Source organism: Cavia porcellus, unplaced genomic scaffold, assembly GCF_034190915.1.
Source record: "Cavia porcellus strain 051 isolate PalLab524CR breed Dunkin Hartley unplaced genomic scaffold, mCavPor4.1 scaffold_26, whole genome shotgun sequence".
Lineage (NCBI taxonomy): Eukaryota > Metazoa > Chordata > Mammalia > Rodentia > Caviidae > Cavia > Cavia porcellus.
This window is the reverse complement of record NW_026947509.1, coordinates 47,190,844-47,206,521: the sequence shown is the minus strand read 5'-3', so window position 1 is coordinate 47,206,521 and position 15,678 is coordinate 47,190,844. Positions and strand designations below refer to the sequence as shown.

The 15,678-nt window shown below is 39.3% G+C and overlaps 1 protein-coding gene across 2 annotated transcripts in view; it reads right to left on the bottom strand.

The window, feature by feature from the left end:
• Positions 1-15,195, bottom strand: part of Map2 (microtubule associated protein 2) — a 269,697-nt gene extending 254,502 nt beyond the window's left edge. For both annotated transcript variants that reach the window (XM_063237389.1, XM_063237391.1), the window contains exon 1: positions 15,057-15,195. The gene's annotated coding sequence lies outside the window, so the exon portion shown is untranslated. The remainder of the gene's footprint in view (positions 1-15,056) is intronic.
• Positions 15,196-15,678: the final 483 nt, after the last annotated feature.

The following is a 15,678-nucleotide window of genomic DNA, read 5'->3' as shown; positions in this document are numbered from 1 at the left end:
TTACAAAGCAATTACTAAATGATTCCCACACACACACTTTCTGTTTTATCCTAACATTAGAAATAAAGAAACTTTACTTACGAGATCTTTAATGATGATTCATCATAAAATTAGTGCCCAATTTTAAATGTTTACCTATTAAATTTTATTAGCCTAACTAGCAACAGGACAGTTATTTAAATTTTTAAGATATACCTATTTAAATTAACTGGTAAAATTATATATGTAAATACTTGGATGTATAACTTTTTATTTAGCAGGCATGAGGGGATACTTTGAAGCACATACATGCTATAGGTTGGTTAAATCTGGCTAATTAACACCTCAAATAGCTTTGGGATGATAATTCTTAATATCTGCTCTTTCTAGATCCCTCAAGAATATTACATATGATCCGTTAACTATAGCCACTCTGCTAGTTAGTAAATCTCTTAAACTTTCTCCTCTTACTAAAATGTTATTTTTGTATCCTTCGACCAACATCTTCAAACCCTCACTCCAATCATCCCATTCTCTGGTAACCACATTTTATTCTATTTCTTTGCAACCAACTTTTTAAAAAATATTCTACATATGAATGAGATCATTCAGTAGTTTTCTTTCTGTGCCTGACATTTTTAAGTGTAAAATAAAATCAATGTTAAATTTAATATAGATTTTTTCTAAAATGGTGTCTTATTGTTCTATTAGATTATAAGTAATTATGTAATATAATTATCCAAAAATTGGAAAATTGTCTCTGTGCTAACTGCATCCCGTATTTTGGGCACACACACACTGATTCTGTGTAAATGACACTGTGCTAAATCTGACCACCAGAGAGCTATGTTATAAATTGTTTTCACTTCATCTTGAGGACTCTGACATGAGGCCAGATGTGGTATAAATGAGTGCCTCTCCATCTAAGCCAATGGCATTTTTCTGAACAGAAGTATTTTCCAGATATGCTCTGATCTAACCCGAGGCTCTTTGGTTCAGTGGTAGCAGTCAATTCTCCATGTGGATACCTAACCTTATCTTTAGGAATGTCTGAGGTGCAGAATAATCTCAGATAGGCAACTGCAGTTGTTTCATCCTCTTCCTTTAGTTATAGTTCCTGAAAAAATTCTGACTATAATCAGTGGAGATATTCATGCAATAAATATATTTTATCACAAGATGCAAAGAAAGGCTGGGGATTTAGCTCGGCGGCATAAGCGCCTGCCTTGCAAGCAGGCAGTCGTGAGTTCAATCCCTGGTACCGATAAAAACGAAAAACCAAAAACAAAACAAAACAAAAAACAAGACGCAAAGAAATGGTTAATTTCCGGTGACTGCTTTTATGTTTTTGAAATGTTTTCTAATGTGGAAAACAACATCACCTCATACAATAACCCTTAACTGTTTTTACTTTGAAATAATTATTGTAAGTCACTCATAGGATGTTGAAGTTTGAATATACATATTCCATTTATATCTTTATTTATAGACTGCTATCACAAATACCTGATGCCTACAAAAATATGAAATACTTTCAAGCAAAATAAATTCAAATAAATTAGCTTTAACAAATTATGATCAAATTATTATCTTTTCATTATGACTAATTTAATTCTTTTGTCGGTGGTACTGGGTATTTAATCCAAGGCCTCACACACGCTAGGCAAGTGCTCTACCACTGAGCTAAATCACAGGTCCACAACTTAATACTTGGAACCTCACCTTTTTTGTAGCATTTGAGTTTCCTTACATAATTTACCATAATAAGTAAGGTACAGTCCACTGCCTGTTGGACTGTGGCTTCCAATCTGCCTGAACTGTCTTCTGGGCTGAGACCTGGTTCGGCCAATATTTTGTCTATGTTCTAATGTGGTTAAAATACAACTTGGAATAGCTTCTGTTTCTCTGAGACTCTGACCCATCCAAAATGATTATAAGGAAATGACCTCAAATGCAATTACTAACAAGGTAGCATAAACCACTAACTATCTAACCATGATACATGCTATCATTTATCTTTATCTCACATGGTCTTTATTTTTCTAACTTTTAAAGCAGATCTTTACTCACTCATCTAGTATCTAGTATTTCCTTGATCTAGTATGTCTTAGAGTCCTAACTAGTGCATAACTAATTGCTAACTCCATCCTTTTTAGACTAATGATCATGTGAAGAGCTGTCACGTCCATTGAGTCAAATAATTTCACCATTAATTTAATGGGGCATTAAAATTAGCCCAATTATGTAATTCTACCATATTAATAATTCATACCTATAATTAATATTAATAATTAATATTTGAATAACAATATGATTAATGTTTGAAGGCAATATAACATTTCATATGATGCCATAAAAAATTTAAAAAGCACAATTCATAATTCTCTATGTAGATTTCAATTCAGACCAAAGCGACCTCCAGAAGCATTCTGGAAAGAAAAACAGCAAGTAGGGATTAATACGGAAATTCTAATTCTCAGAGTATTCCCAGATTCATGCATTCACAATAGCAAAAATATGCTTAGGTCTTAGCGTCTTCCTCACTTCCTGGGAGTCCAAAAATCTTCTGAAACAAACCCAAGAAAGGGTTCAAAAGCAAGAAATACACCCCATTTCTTCTTACAGTACAAACCTAACAGACTGATTACATGTTCCCTGACTGAATATTTTTTTAAAAGTTACAGTTTATTTTTGAGAGAATTATTTCAGTTGTCGAATCTGAACAATAACAATGCAATCTGTCCCTAACTTAATGATCGAGACTGCCGTGACACTGTTTTCTTCTGCAAAGTAGATAATGCTCTGGTCATGAACTTGAATTAAAAGTAGATTTCTAAAGAAAATGTAGACTGTAGCTTCATGTATTTCACCTTACTTTGTTCTAAAAGAAATCTAAAGAAATTAGGGTAAAGAGAAATCACAAATGAGAACATGAGAAATCATGCAAAATATGTATCATAGCACTAGAAAATATGTATCATGGGCACTAGAAGTAAGACATATTTTATTCTGAGATTACTAGAGGCCAAGAAAAATATGTAAATACAACCAGTACCTATATGATAAAACCATGCTAATGACTTAGGAAAAGATATTTCTGAGCTTTAATTTAAGAGAAAACCAAAGATTCTCCCACTCATGAGTCTTCACACAGTTTCAAAGTCCTTGTGATCTTTTAAAAATATGCTCCTTATAACTAAAGATATTTTCTAGATTCAGGTCCAAACATGACAAAATATGCCAAAGGTTGTCAAACTATAGTCAAAGTTCAAATGACATTGTCAACTAATTTTGTAAATAAAGTTCTAAGAGAACACTACGATACCCATTTGGTTACACATTATTTGTGGTTGCTTTCTGGTTGTCTAGCTGAGTACTGTGACAGAGATTATATGTACCCACAAAACCTGAAACATTCTATAAAATAGCTTATTAGTCCCTATCATGTGATAGGGCAAATCTTTAAAATTAAAAATAAACACCTAACATTTGTTTCTCATCTTGTGAGAGAATGTTGAGATTCACATGCATAGATTTGGTTTTCAATACTATATTAATTTGTGAAATCATCAAGTTCATTTCTAATATGGTCTAGAAATCAGGAAATAAAATGGATAGAAATCAATATTTAGGCTTTGCTTTGTTTTAAGGCTGAGGTCCTCTTTAAATATATATAGCTTGCATTTGACAAATCTCCAATAGTGACAAACTGTAGTCAATATTTTTTATTCACTGCAGCTTTACCTGGTCTTCAGTTGTTTTGAATTCCTCAACTCAGTCTTTCCTCGCCCGTCCCCATCAATACGACAAACCTGTGTTCTCCAGTACTGGCATTTTCTTAATTGCACATGAAATCGTATATGGAAGCAACCATAGCTTCCAAAGTTGTCTCAGTCTCCCACTCTAAATAGGCTGGTGCCTCTATTTCCCAGCACAGAAATTCTAGACCTGCTACATTTCTCCCTTTGCATAGTGCTTTCAGGGCATACATTCTCCACCATTTATATGAAGCACCATTGTGCATCATGTTTTGGATGCTCGTTTTGTATCTTGTATCACTAGTTAAGTGTCAAGTAGAGGAGATCAACATGCTGTGTATTTCATGTACTATAGCACAAGAATGGTTATATATAGGAATTACTTTCTTGTTTCTTTTTAGAATGCATTCATCAGTCCTTTGTTGTAAACTTTTACTTAGTGTTTATTGAGAAATCAATGTTTAAAAACCCACATTTTGAATGTAATTCCAAAAATACTACTCAGAGTTTATATACATTTGAATTATTTGTGGATTACTTAACTCATATTTGTAATATTTAATTTGAGTAACTACAAGTTTGGCAGATATGTCAATACATCTATTGGCTGCACATTAAAGAATGCCCTAAATAAAATAAAAGTAAAACAAAATGAAAGTCAAGGAAAGAATCTTAAAGAAAAATCAGCAGTTCAACACTGCACTGTAGAATAAAAATATTAACTTACCCCTTAATTATGTGATTATTTTTAAATGCCTAATAGATAACATTATATGAAGGAATAAAAAAGATTTTGTTTTCTACTGATGATATATTGAGAAAAAAAACTAAACATCCTTAAATCAATCAAATGTCTATCAAACTGTTTAACACTAGTGAAGATAGCATTATACTTAGACTGCAAATAACTGAGAAGTGGGTTAAGTATTTTGATATAAGAATTATGTACAGGAAGGAATTACACCGATTATAAATCTCACAGATGAGCCAAGGATTTGGACCAGCTTACTCAGCAAATTCACCAGAGATCTAGAACATCATCTCCAAGAAATAAATAAGTATCCTGGTTTTATTTAATTTATGCATGCATTTTATTACCATCTTGATTTCTACTTCACACCTGACTCTGTTCACAGCTAAAGGTGATAAGGAGAAAGAGCCAATGAACACTGTCATGTTGACAACGGAGTTATTTTTGACTACTTTTCTCAAATATGGATTTGTGCTTTGTCTGTTGAGGTTGCTTTTATAAAGCTAGTTTGGAGACTACAAGTGGTTAAAATGAACTACACACACGTTTTCAACCCCTGAGAAAAACACTGCTTGTGTTACATGCCTTCACAGCACTAGGATAGGTCAGGTGAATGCTTTGTCTCCACCCATAATTTTTGATTTTCTAAATTATTTCTCTCTTGTGATTTAACACGTTAGTGAATAAGATACAGATGTATCTAGGGGAATTTACAAGATATAATTAATCTTTGAAAGCTTTTATGATATGCTCAAAAAAAATGCTGCTTTTGCAACCTCAAAAATTAAAGTGTGCTGTAAGTCAAATAAAAGTCAAACCCCTCATCATGACCAAGAGGACCAGTGTGGTCTGGCACATCGTTCTGCTCTGTCTGTCGCACTGTCCTCTACCAAGGTCTCTTCTTTGTTTCTGCTTCCTCCTGCTTTGAGGTCATTTGCTCCACCTCAGAAGCTCAGAACTCCAGCAGCTCACTGCATCTTATAGCTCTTGCCTCCGAGGGCAGATTATCCCACTGAAGTCATGCTCTGTCATATATTTTTGTTGTATATTCCTTGGAGAATTGATATCTGAAATACCCATTTGCTTGCTGTTTTATTTGTTAATTTCTGTCTCCTGTTTCTCAGACATCAGCTCAGTGAGGACAGAAATTTGTATGGGTTTTCCTGATTTCCTCCACACTCGGCTGCTCACTAATAATCACCATACACAATTGATGATCTTCAATACACAATTATTACATCGATAGACAGGCGGATCACGGTCCATGGTATAAAAAAAGAAAATGGAAAATAAACAGGATAAATCACTCCCAAGTAAGAAAATTATTAGCTAAAATGTACTAACATTTAATTCTTTATAGATCGTTTTAATTCTCTATCAAATAAAATAGACCTCACCTGAGAGTCTAGAACTGCTTATTTTATACATATATTCGTAAGTATTGATTCTAATGTGCCCTGAAGTTTACTTTTCCTACATTTATGGCTCTAAATAATGATACTTCAGAGAAAGATGATACATACACCCCACTCTTTCACGCAAGTGCATGAGAAATACTATGAAGAATTCTGTTCCCTCTTCTCAGTCACTCCAATTCTGACAGGTGATTAAATATATTTGCCTAGAAAACTAGGTTGTACTATATGACATTCTCTAACAAGGGTCTTAGAACTCCTTCCCTAGACAGTGGTAGAGTTCAGTCTTCAGTGATTACTGATATGTTTTTATTTCAGTATTTAAGCATAGCTTCTGCTTAATTTCCTTCTTCCAAGATGCTCTTCGAGCCTATAAAGCATTTGTCTTTAAACTGAAGTCTTTATAATGCTAAACAGCATGGGTACAGGTGCGGCACCAGGAACACAGTAACCATGGCAACACCGAATTCTTAATTTGCTGTCTCTGGAAGAGGAAGAGGAAGAAGAAGAAGAGGAAAAAGAGGGAGGGACAAGGAGGAGGAGAAGGAGAAGAAGAGAGAGACAGAGACAGAGAATTAGTTGTAGGCAAGGAAGCAAGAACATGCAACAGTAGGAATTTGGAAAGTGGGAAGCAGTCAGAGAGAGAAGCCCACAGACTATTGCACTTCCTTTAGCTAAAAATGTTCAATCTAGAGGAAACACAGGGAAAGCTATTTTTGAGAAAAGATCACAGTGCTACAGCTCAGAAAAAAAAATCCAGCTTGGCTATTTTTGTTGGATTCCCCTTTTATACAGAACCAAACTGAAACACAGTCCCGATCAACCTGCAGGCTTCGGGATGGCTCTTTCATACTCAGAGAGCTCCCGGCTGCCTGCACCCCCGAGTCCTGGGGCACAGGGCACACAATTCCAGAGCCTAAGCTTCTCCCCGGAGCTCCAAACCACAGGACGGCCCCACAGCAGGGACTTGTCAGTGTTTCGTGGACCAGATCCAGTCTCAATGCTTTCAGTAGTGACTTTGGCAAGTAGCTGGTTGGAATAGCCCTAAAATTCCGAATCCCTCCCTCTTTTATATCCATGTGAATGTCACAGTTGAGTCACAAAGTTGGGCAGGTATGAGAGCCATCACACTCCACCCTCAACTCAGAAAGCAGAAGTACAACCAGGTTTAGGAAAAGAAAATCTGAATGGATCAGATCCTCCACGGCCGCCTGCCAAGCGCTGAGTGGTTCCACCATGAACTACGCTGAGCAAGTCGCTTAACCGCTGGCTACCTCGCCTTACTGTATGTCCACCAGCTAGCTGTTCACAGCCTGGCTCTTGACAACCTGCCTTCCCCATCAGGCATCCTCAAATACATTCAGAATCTGCAAATCTTTATCCTTTATGTTCCTTCGAGGACTGGCCTCGGCGCAGAAGTAAGGAACACATTGAATAGCATGCAACTTCTATTCGGTAGTTTAAAAACTTAATTTGTAAAAGACCTCATTTACTGGCATTTTGTTTCTCCACATATGTTCATACACAACCTTTCTAGCTACAAGTGAATAGGACAACCAAGAGCTCGCCTATGGTATGAGGGCAAAAGGAGCAAAAGGAAATAAAATTTATTCCAAAACATCAGTTTTCTCATTTTCCACAGTAGTTCTGTAAGACAGAATCTTAAGATCATTACTACAGGGGCTGGGATTTAGCTCAGTGGCATAAGCACCTGCTGGCAAGCATTGAGGTCATGAGTTTGATCCCCAGCACCAAAACAAAACAAAACAAAAAAGATCATTACTATAAACCTGTACGAGCGTCTTTGCAAAAGGGCTGAAATAAGGTAAGGAGAATCCATGACTGCACAACATTTTCAAGGCTTCTAATTTTGATACCAACTACCCCGACTGAATGCAGTGCTACTCAAAACTAAAGAAAAAAATCATGGAATTGGTCATTCTATTTGAAAGCTACAAGAATTTTTAAAATTTTTTTTAAAAAACTGATCAATTCTATTCAATGTCCCTCCAGTTTATGCAGCAGACAAGATTTGATTTGAGACACGGTGACTAAAGTTGGTTTAAATAAACTTTCTGTCACAGCCACTGTGCTATTTCAGGAGAGACTCGGCCGCCACCGGGATGCTGGGTACTTGTGTTTTCTAGGCAGCAAAATTCCTGCGCTTCCAGCTCTGTTATTTAAGTGAAGAACAACTGCGTTTTCTACATAAAAGCAGTGTCAATTGTACTTCTTAAAAGATAAAGTTAAGGAATGAATGTTTCAGTTTAGAAAATTTTGAAACACGTAGTCTTTGATTTTGAGCAGATTTAGATTTATCATTGATATGAATGGAACAATGGAATTCAGACCATGTTGCTCCGGAAAGAAAAATACAGTAATAGTCATACGTCAATATTCATGAAGGAGTCCTTCCAGGCTCCCCCACAGATACCAAGTGCTAAGATCTCTTACATAACATGGTGTAACGTTTGCATATAACCTATACACATCCTCTCATACATCTAAAACATTTTAGATTACTTACAATACTCCATGCAACTCCTTGCACCACGAATCAAATGTTGCATAAATAGCTGCTAAACTGTATTTTTTTGGTGGACATGGAATAAACTATTCTTTAAAGGTAATGGCAGCCTGTAATCCCAGCACACAGGAGGCTGGGGCAGGAGGATCTCTGTGAGTTACAGGCCAGCCTGGGGTACAAAGTAAGTTCAAAGCCAACTTGAACTGAACTGTGTAACAAGACTTTATCAAAAAAAAAAAAAAAAAAAGGAAAAGGAAAAGAAAATAACAAAGAGAAAGCCTGCACATGCTCAGTATCAAAATTTTCTTCCAAATATTTTCAATCTACAGTTGGTTGACTCATGGATGCAGAGCTTGCAACGTACTTTGGAATTTATCTGATTTGATTTCTTAGTGAATATTAAATATTTACACCATTGTTTCTCATAAAAATTTTATTGAATTTGTGCTCACATGGAACTGAATAGTGTAGGTTTTAGTTTTATTTATATCAAATGATTCCAAAACTCATCTCAACTATAAAAACAGCATATGTATGAGGCTAACTCTTATACAGACAGACAGACATGCGCACACACACACACACACACACACAAAACTCTGTTTTAGCTCTGACAGATAAAGTTGGTGGGTTAATCGGTTGCTATTGTACTATGATTCCGTTGAGCAAAGAAGTAGCAACATTAGAGATTGCACATTTTTCCTTAAACAAACTATAAGAAGGACAGGTAGCACTGCATGTAGACACGCAGCTCAGGGGTTCTGCACCTGCCTGACGGGCGTGAGGCTCAGAGCCTGATCCTCAGCACCACACATGTGCACACACACACACACACACACGCACATATGTCATCATGTGTTAAATTAAGAGCAGGATCCTTTTTCCATTATACCAAATGACATATTAAAATAAAAATTGCCCTGCTCAAAAGTATATACTCTTAAGGAAAAACTAAATTATACTTTTGAGAGGCATCATGCCCAAATAAAACAGTGAACTTTCAAAGCTGGGCAATATTTGCTTGAGGATGGTGGCACACACCTGTAATCCCAGAACTCAGGAGGCAGAGCCAGGAGGATTGCCGTGAGTTCAAGGTCAGCCTTGACATAGTGAGAAACTGTCTCAAAAAGCCAAAAAGTCAAAAAACACAGAAAAAAAAGCTGCTTAACATTTACTTGTCTTAATGACAATCAAAATGTTGCTGCAACATTCTTTCCAGTCAATAAACTGGTAAAGATTTTCTCCTACCAGTTCACTGTGGATTTTCAGCACCATCCATTAACAATGTATGTGGAATTACTATCCAACAGCATAGGCAGTAGTAGCCATGCATACATCCATTAAAATTAAACTCAGGTAAAGCCTTCAGACTGGCATGGTTATTTTGTCTCATTTGTATATTTACTTGTTAATGTCTTCTTATATTTAAAGGACTTAGGCAGTTAAGTGATGAAATAAATTCATGGATATCAAAAATTAGGCTTTTGATCGTTTTGAGGTGGATTCAAGATGGCTAATGATAGTGTTATGAAAATGTAATTAAAATATTTTAAAATTAAATTATCACTCATTAATTTAGTTTAAAATTTGTTAATTAAATCTTTAGTGATTAGTTTAGCATTTCCTGATTAATTTATTTTAACATTCACTAACTGATAACATTTACAGATGAACACAGAATAGCTGGCAATTATCTTATTAGGTAAATATCAGTGGAATCAGTTAACTAGCATAAAATGAAGACAATGGACTACTTGACACATGACTTAGTTATTTTAATTTTTAAAAAATTAATTTAGTGAATTAAAAATTAAATTTTAAAATTAATTTTTTTAAAAGTTGAACCATTTTATTTGGTGTCCAATGAATCAAATAATAAAAGGTCGCTTGGTTAACCAAATTTTGCACCTTTAAATTAACTGCATGGCAGTACTATTTTCTTCCAGAGGATTTTTAAAAAGTAATTTTGAGGAGACTGATGATGTCACAATTGTGAGGAGGAGCTATTCATAAAAAATAGAACCTGGACAAACTTGGGTACAAGTGAACGGGAAAAATAAAGTCCAGACTCATTTGAAAGGTCTTCTGGAGAAAGACTTAGGGTCAAAGATTGGCACTCAAGAAAAGTGGTTCAAACCTAAAAGATGTAAAAACAGAAATGTAAAGATAAGACCAAGATAGGGACAGGCTTTGCAAAGGAAAAGATTTATAGATAAATGGAAGCAACTGAACATCATAGTCATAAATGAAAGAACTCAGACTCACATATACAAACATCTTAGTCTCCCTAAGGTGAGAAACTGAAACAGTAAATAAGATTCAAAATCTACGATGGATGTTTTGAAAAGGAAAGAAACTGCCCAAAGGGAAAGAACAACCAGGATGGAAAAAAAGAAGAAAAAAGGAAGGAAAAAAAATTTTAAAGTGTATATATGTATATATATATATATATTTATGAAACTAAGATAATTATACTAATTTCTTTCAGTTCATTGAAAACAATGGTTTTGGCTTATACTGTCTGATCAATTTTGCGGGCCTCTAGTGCTGTAATCTGAGCAACTATTTTGAAGATAATGATATGCAATATATTAACCATTGTTAGTTTCCGATTATCTTGATATGAAATTCTTATCATTGATTTTATTGGTTTTTTTTCTCTTTAAAATAAAAAACCTGCATGTAAAAATGAATGCAGACATAATGGAAAATGAATTTCAGTCAAAATAACAGGCTATATTTTCATTTTCTGATGATTCGTAACTATTTTGTCAACACAAATGGAAAAAGCAAAGGATGGAAAGGAGACAGAAAGGGCAGAAAAGAAAGGGAGACAAAAAGGGAAAAGCAGAGAAAGAAATCAAGCTGTTTGCTCTTAAAAATACTTGCTCCTAAGGCTACTGATGTAGAAGCACAGTATAAAAATGACTATGTGTGTTTTAATGGAAAATAACATTATTTAAAATTTTCCCAATATCCACAACCGAAACTCAACAACAGAATGAAAGAACCTGAGCTCTTTATTGTCTAAATTTAATTTCACTAAAATGTGCAAGTAAAAAGCTTGCAACGAAAGTATTCCCACTAGAGGAAAATTTCTCTCAAGAGGATCAGAGAGCTCCAAAATTAGATTCAAATCACTTACTTATAAAAGAGCCAACAAATCATTTTCACATTGTTACAAATTTTTACTTCACTACAGAACTGTTTCTAACATGCATCCTAATTTTTACAGTGACAGATATGCAACTTTAGTCTCAAGGAATGACAAGGGAGAGGAGGAGACAAAATATTATGTGGAGGTAGAAAAGCAAGACAGATTTCTTCCCTTTCCACCCACACCAGCAGAATCCATCGCCGTCTAACAGTGACAAACTGTGGCAGCTGAGAGTTTGTTTCCCTCCTCTTCTCCCGCTAGCCCCAAGCCCCACCCACCTAAACTCTCCCACAGAGGATTCTGGCCTTTCACACGTCTCCTAATAATCCTTTAACTGCTTCTGGTGCCTGGAATCAGTTTCTGGGGCCAGTAATTCTTTGAAACTATCAAAAACTACTTCTCATAGTAAATGCTTCCCTAAATGAAGTTAAATACCCCCTATGTATCAAGAGTGGGATCCTAAAGCCAAAGTACCTGGAGGAGAACAAGTCTAGCAGTCAAATATCAAATTAAACAGAATGATGTAAAGAAATATATAAGTGAAATGATCGAAACACTGTCTTTACGTAGGAAGCTCTAGTTTGAGCAGATGGAGAGAATGGCAACAGCAGAGACACAATTAAAGCAGCATAAGCACTCGTGTAGCTAAGAAGGTCACAGATGCCTGAAGACCTCATGAGCATCTTTAACTCCTGCCCAGTACACCACAGACAAAGAAGCTTGCAGCTAGTATTTACAGGCCTGCGTGGGCACCAGTTAGTGATTTACCTAAAGGACTACAGCACTTTCAGCATTAAGGGCCACAGTATTCACCCAGAGGCGGTGTTATCCTGTGCGAGAACTGTTTTCTCAGATTCTTTATCTCAGCTGTCAAAAGGACATGAAGCACAGAAAAGAATAACCATCGAGGGCTTCGACTAAAATCCCAGGTTGGTTGCCTATCAATGGCCTTACAAGGAAATCAATGAATCATGGAGATGCACTTAGCCCTGTGTACACATCCAAGCAAATGGAACAGCTTTTTAATTTTGAATGTTAACGGTGCCACTGTATTTTTGAAAAGCACAACATTCCAGCCACTTCTCTAATCACCTGTAAAATCCAACGCACACCACTTGTGTCGTGAGAAAATACGAGAAAACCCGCAAACAAGCATTGTCTTCATCCTCCTTCTGGACAACTAGAACATTTGCAAACCAGATAAACCAAAGGGGGTCAAGGAATAGAATTATTCTTCCAGGTTAGAGAATTCTGGGCCAAGGTTCATTTCTAACTGTGTTACTTCCTATCAAGTTCAAGATCCCCGTAAAGAAATACATACGAAATACATCCCTCTCAGCTCAGCAGAGTGGCGTCCGTAAAGGCTGCAGTGGGGAGAGAAAGGCTTCCTCCCTGCACTGGGCGTGCTCCTCCTGGCCTGTGGTTTCCACCCACAGGGTGCCTGCCCACTCCTCCAGCGAGGCAGTGGCTCTGCCAGTCTCACCGGGGAGGGAATCCTCTCTCAGCACATTCTTTGTCCCTCTCCTCCCCAGCAGGTGCAGTAAACCAGTCATCCTGAGAAAGGGGCGTGGCAGGGAGACTCTAAATCCAAAATGCTTGGAGCCCTGGTTCTGCTTTTGTTAGTCTACATATAACCTGAAGCCTAAAGCAGCAGAACTAGGAAGAAATCAGTTTGTTTGATGAAGGGAGGGGTGGGAGACACTGCATTAGGAGAGAAACAAAAAATAAAAATTAGCGTAATGAAAACATTATTTTTAAATGGAAGCTTAATTTTTCAACTGCTTCAGTGCCCTGATGTATGTTAAACAATTTCCTACTTTTTCCTTAAAAAGCCTGGAAATTAAATCGTTTCAGCAAACTGTGGAATATAGGTAGATAAAATGAAATAAGCTACACAGAGAGGCAACCTATACAGGACCGGGCACCACTGATCATAAAGCCTCAATAGCTCGGATAATATCCAAATCATGAATGCAGATGTAAACCTATGAGAACCAGACAGAATTACCACAAAAATTGGTGTTAACACCCCAACATAGATAAGTTCCTTATTGAAAGAAAAAAATGTCTTTTATCTTTGTTTGAAGAGAAAATGCCTTGTGTGCTTGGAGGTGGTGTTGGAAACACATTCGATTTATACATTCTCAAGGATTTCTATCAAGAAATAGACAGTCCTGACTCAGTTAAAGGAGCCTCCTTGTCACACTCTGATGGAAAACTGTAATTTTCCTCTTGGGCAGAAAATCAAAGGCTTTCTAATGGTCTTTTGTTTATTCAATCTATTGGACTGCCCCAACGTCGTAACTGCCCTCCCACAACAACAGGGTGACAGCCCTGGCTCTTACACCGCTGGTACCTGCAGCTCACCAGAGGGACATTCTATATAATGAGGTTCGCATAAAAGGCTTTGTTCTCCACCACCCACCACCTCACCTCACCACCTCAATGTCAGTTTGCAGTCATGTCCTCCACAGATGGAGTGTTTCAAAATAAAGTATTTTTGGTATGGAAGTTAGTTCTAAGTCATTAATCCTTTCACTTCACACTGAAGATGGTACAGCACTCAGGAATATTTTTGTTTTGCACGGCCAATTTCATTCGCTGCACACCCCCCAAACCCTCTGGATACACTTGAAAGGTTTCTTCTCTTAAGCACGCATGCTCTTGTGCAAGGTGGTTATGGGTGTCAGTTGTGTAAGTGTGCATGTGTCTGTGTGTCTGTGTCTGTCTGTCTGCCTGTATGTGTTTGTCTATGCATCTCTGTATGTCTGTATGTTTGTGTGTCTATGTCTGTGTGTCTGTGTTTCTGTGTGTCTGTGTCTGTGCATCTCTGTGTGTCTGTGCTTCTGTCTGTGTGTTTGTGTGTCTGTGTCTGTGTGTCTATGTGTTCTGTGTGTGCATCTGTGTCTGTGTCTGTCTGTGTGTCTATGTGTTCTGTGTGTTCGTCTGTGTGTCTGTCTGTATGTCTGTGTCTCTGTCTGCCTGTGTGTGTCTGTGTCTATGTGTGAGAGTGTGTCTGTGTGTCTGTCTGTATGTCTGTGCGTTTCTGTCTCCGTGTCTGTGTCTGTCTGTCTATGCACGCTGAAACAAAAAGGCTCGGCGCCAACTGGGCTCCGAAAGGTCCGGCCCGTGTGCCCAAGCGCCTGGTTCCCAGAGCCTTCCCCTCCCCAAGCCCGCAGCTGCAGGCGGCAGGGTCGCCCGGGTCTGTCCCCCACCTCCAGCCCTGCTCACCCGCGCGGACGCGCACCTCCCGCTCCACCTCGCCTCCTGAAATGTCCACCCCTGAACAAAGGCGGGGCTGGGGAGAAGGCGGCGGGCCGGCGCGGGCCGGGCTGAGGCTCGGCTGCAGCGCGGGAGCGGAGCGGACCCGGCGGCCCTGGCCAGCTGCAGCCCGACCCGCGCTGGGCACCGCGCGCCGGCTCGCTCAGCCCTGCGCCCTCTCCGCCGGGAGCGGCCGGCGGGAGCTTACCTGAGGGCGGCGGCGGCTGCGGGCCGGCCCGGGACGGCGACGGCGGGAGAAGGAGCCGGAGCACCCGGAGGAGCGAGCGCGGCCGGCGCGGGCGGCGAGAACCGCGAGGACGGGGACGGGGACGCGCAGAGCCCGCGCGCCCAGCGCCGCCCAAGTGAGCGCGGCCACCGCCGCAGTGCGCCCGCCCGCCGCCAGGGCTGGATGGGCGGCTGCGGGCTCTGGAGAGCTGTGCCCTCCCTGTCCCCTCCCCTCCCCTCCCAGGGACCTGTCCCCTCCCTGTCCCCTCCCCTCCCAGGGACCTGTCCCCTCCCTGTCCCCTCCCCTCCCCTCCCAGGGACCTGTCCCCTCCCTGTCCCCTTCCCCGCCCAGGGACCTGTCCTCTCTCTGTCCCCTTCCCCGCCCAGGGACCTGTCCCCTCCCTGTCCCCTCCCTCCCAGGGACCTGTCCCCTCCCTGTCCCCTCCCTCCCAGGGACCTGTCCCCTCCCTGTCCCCTCCCTCCCAGGGACCTGTCCCCTCCCCGCCGAGAGCTGTCCACTCCCTGCAGAGAGCTGTCCTCCCTGTGCCCTCCTCCACTGATGGGCGTCTGGGCTCTGGCCGCACACCTTGCCTTTGGGACATCAG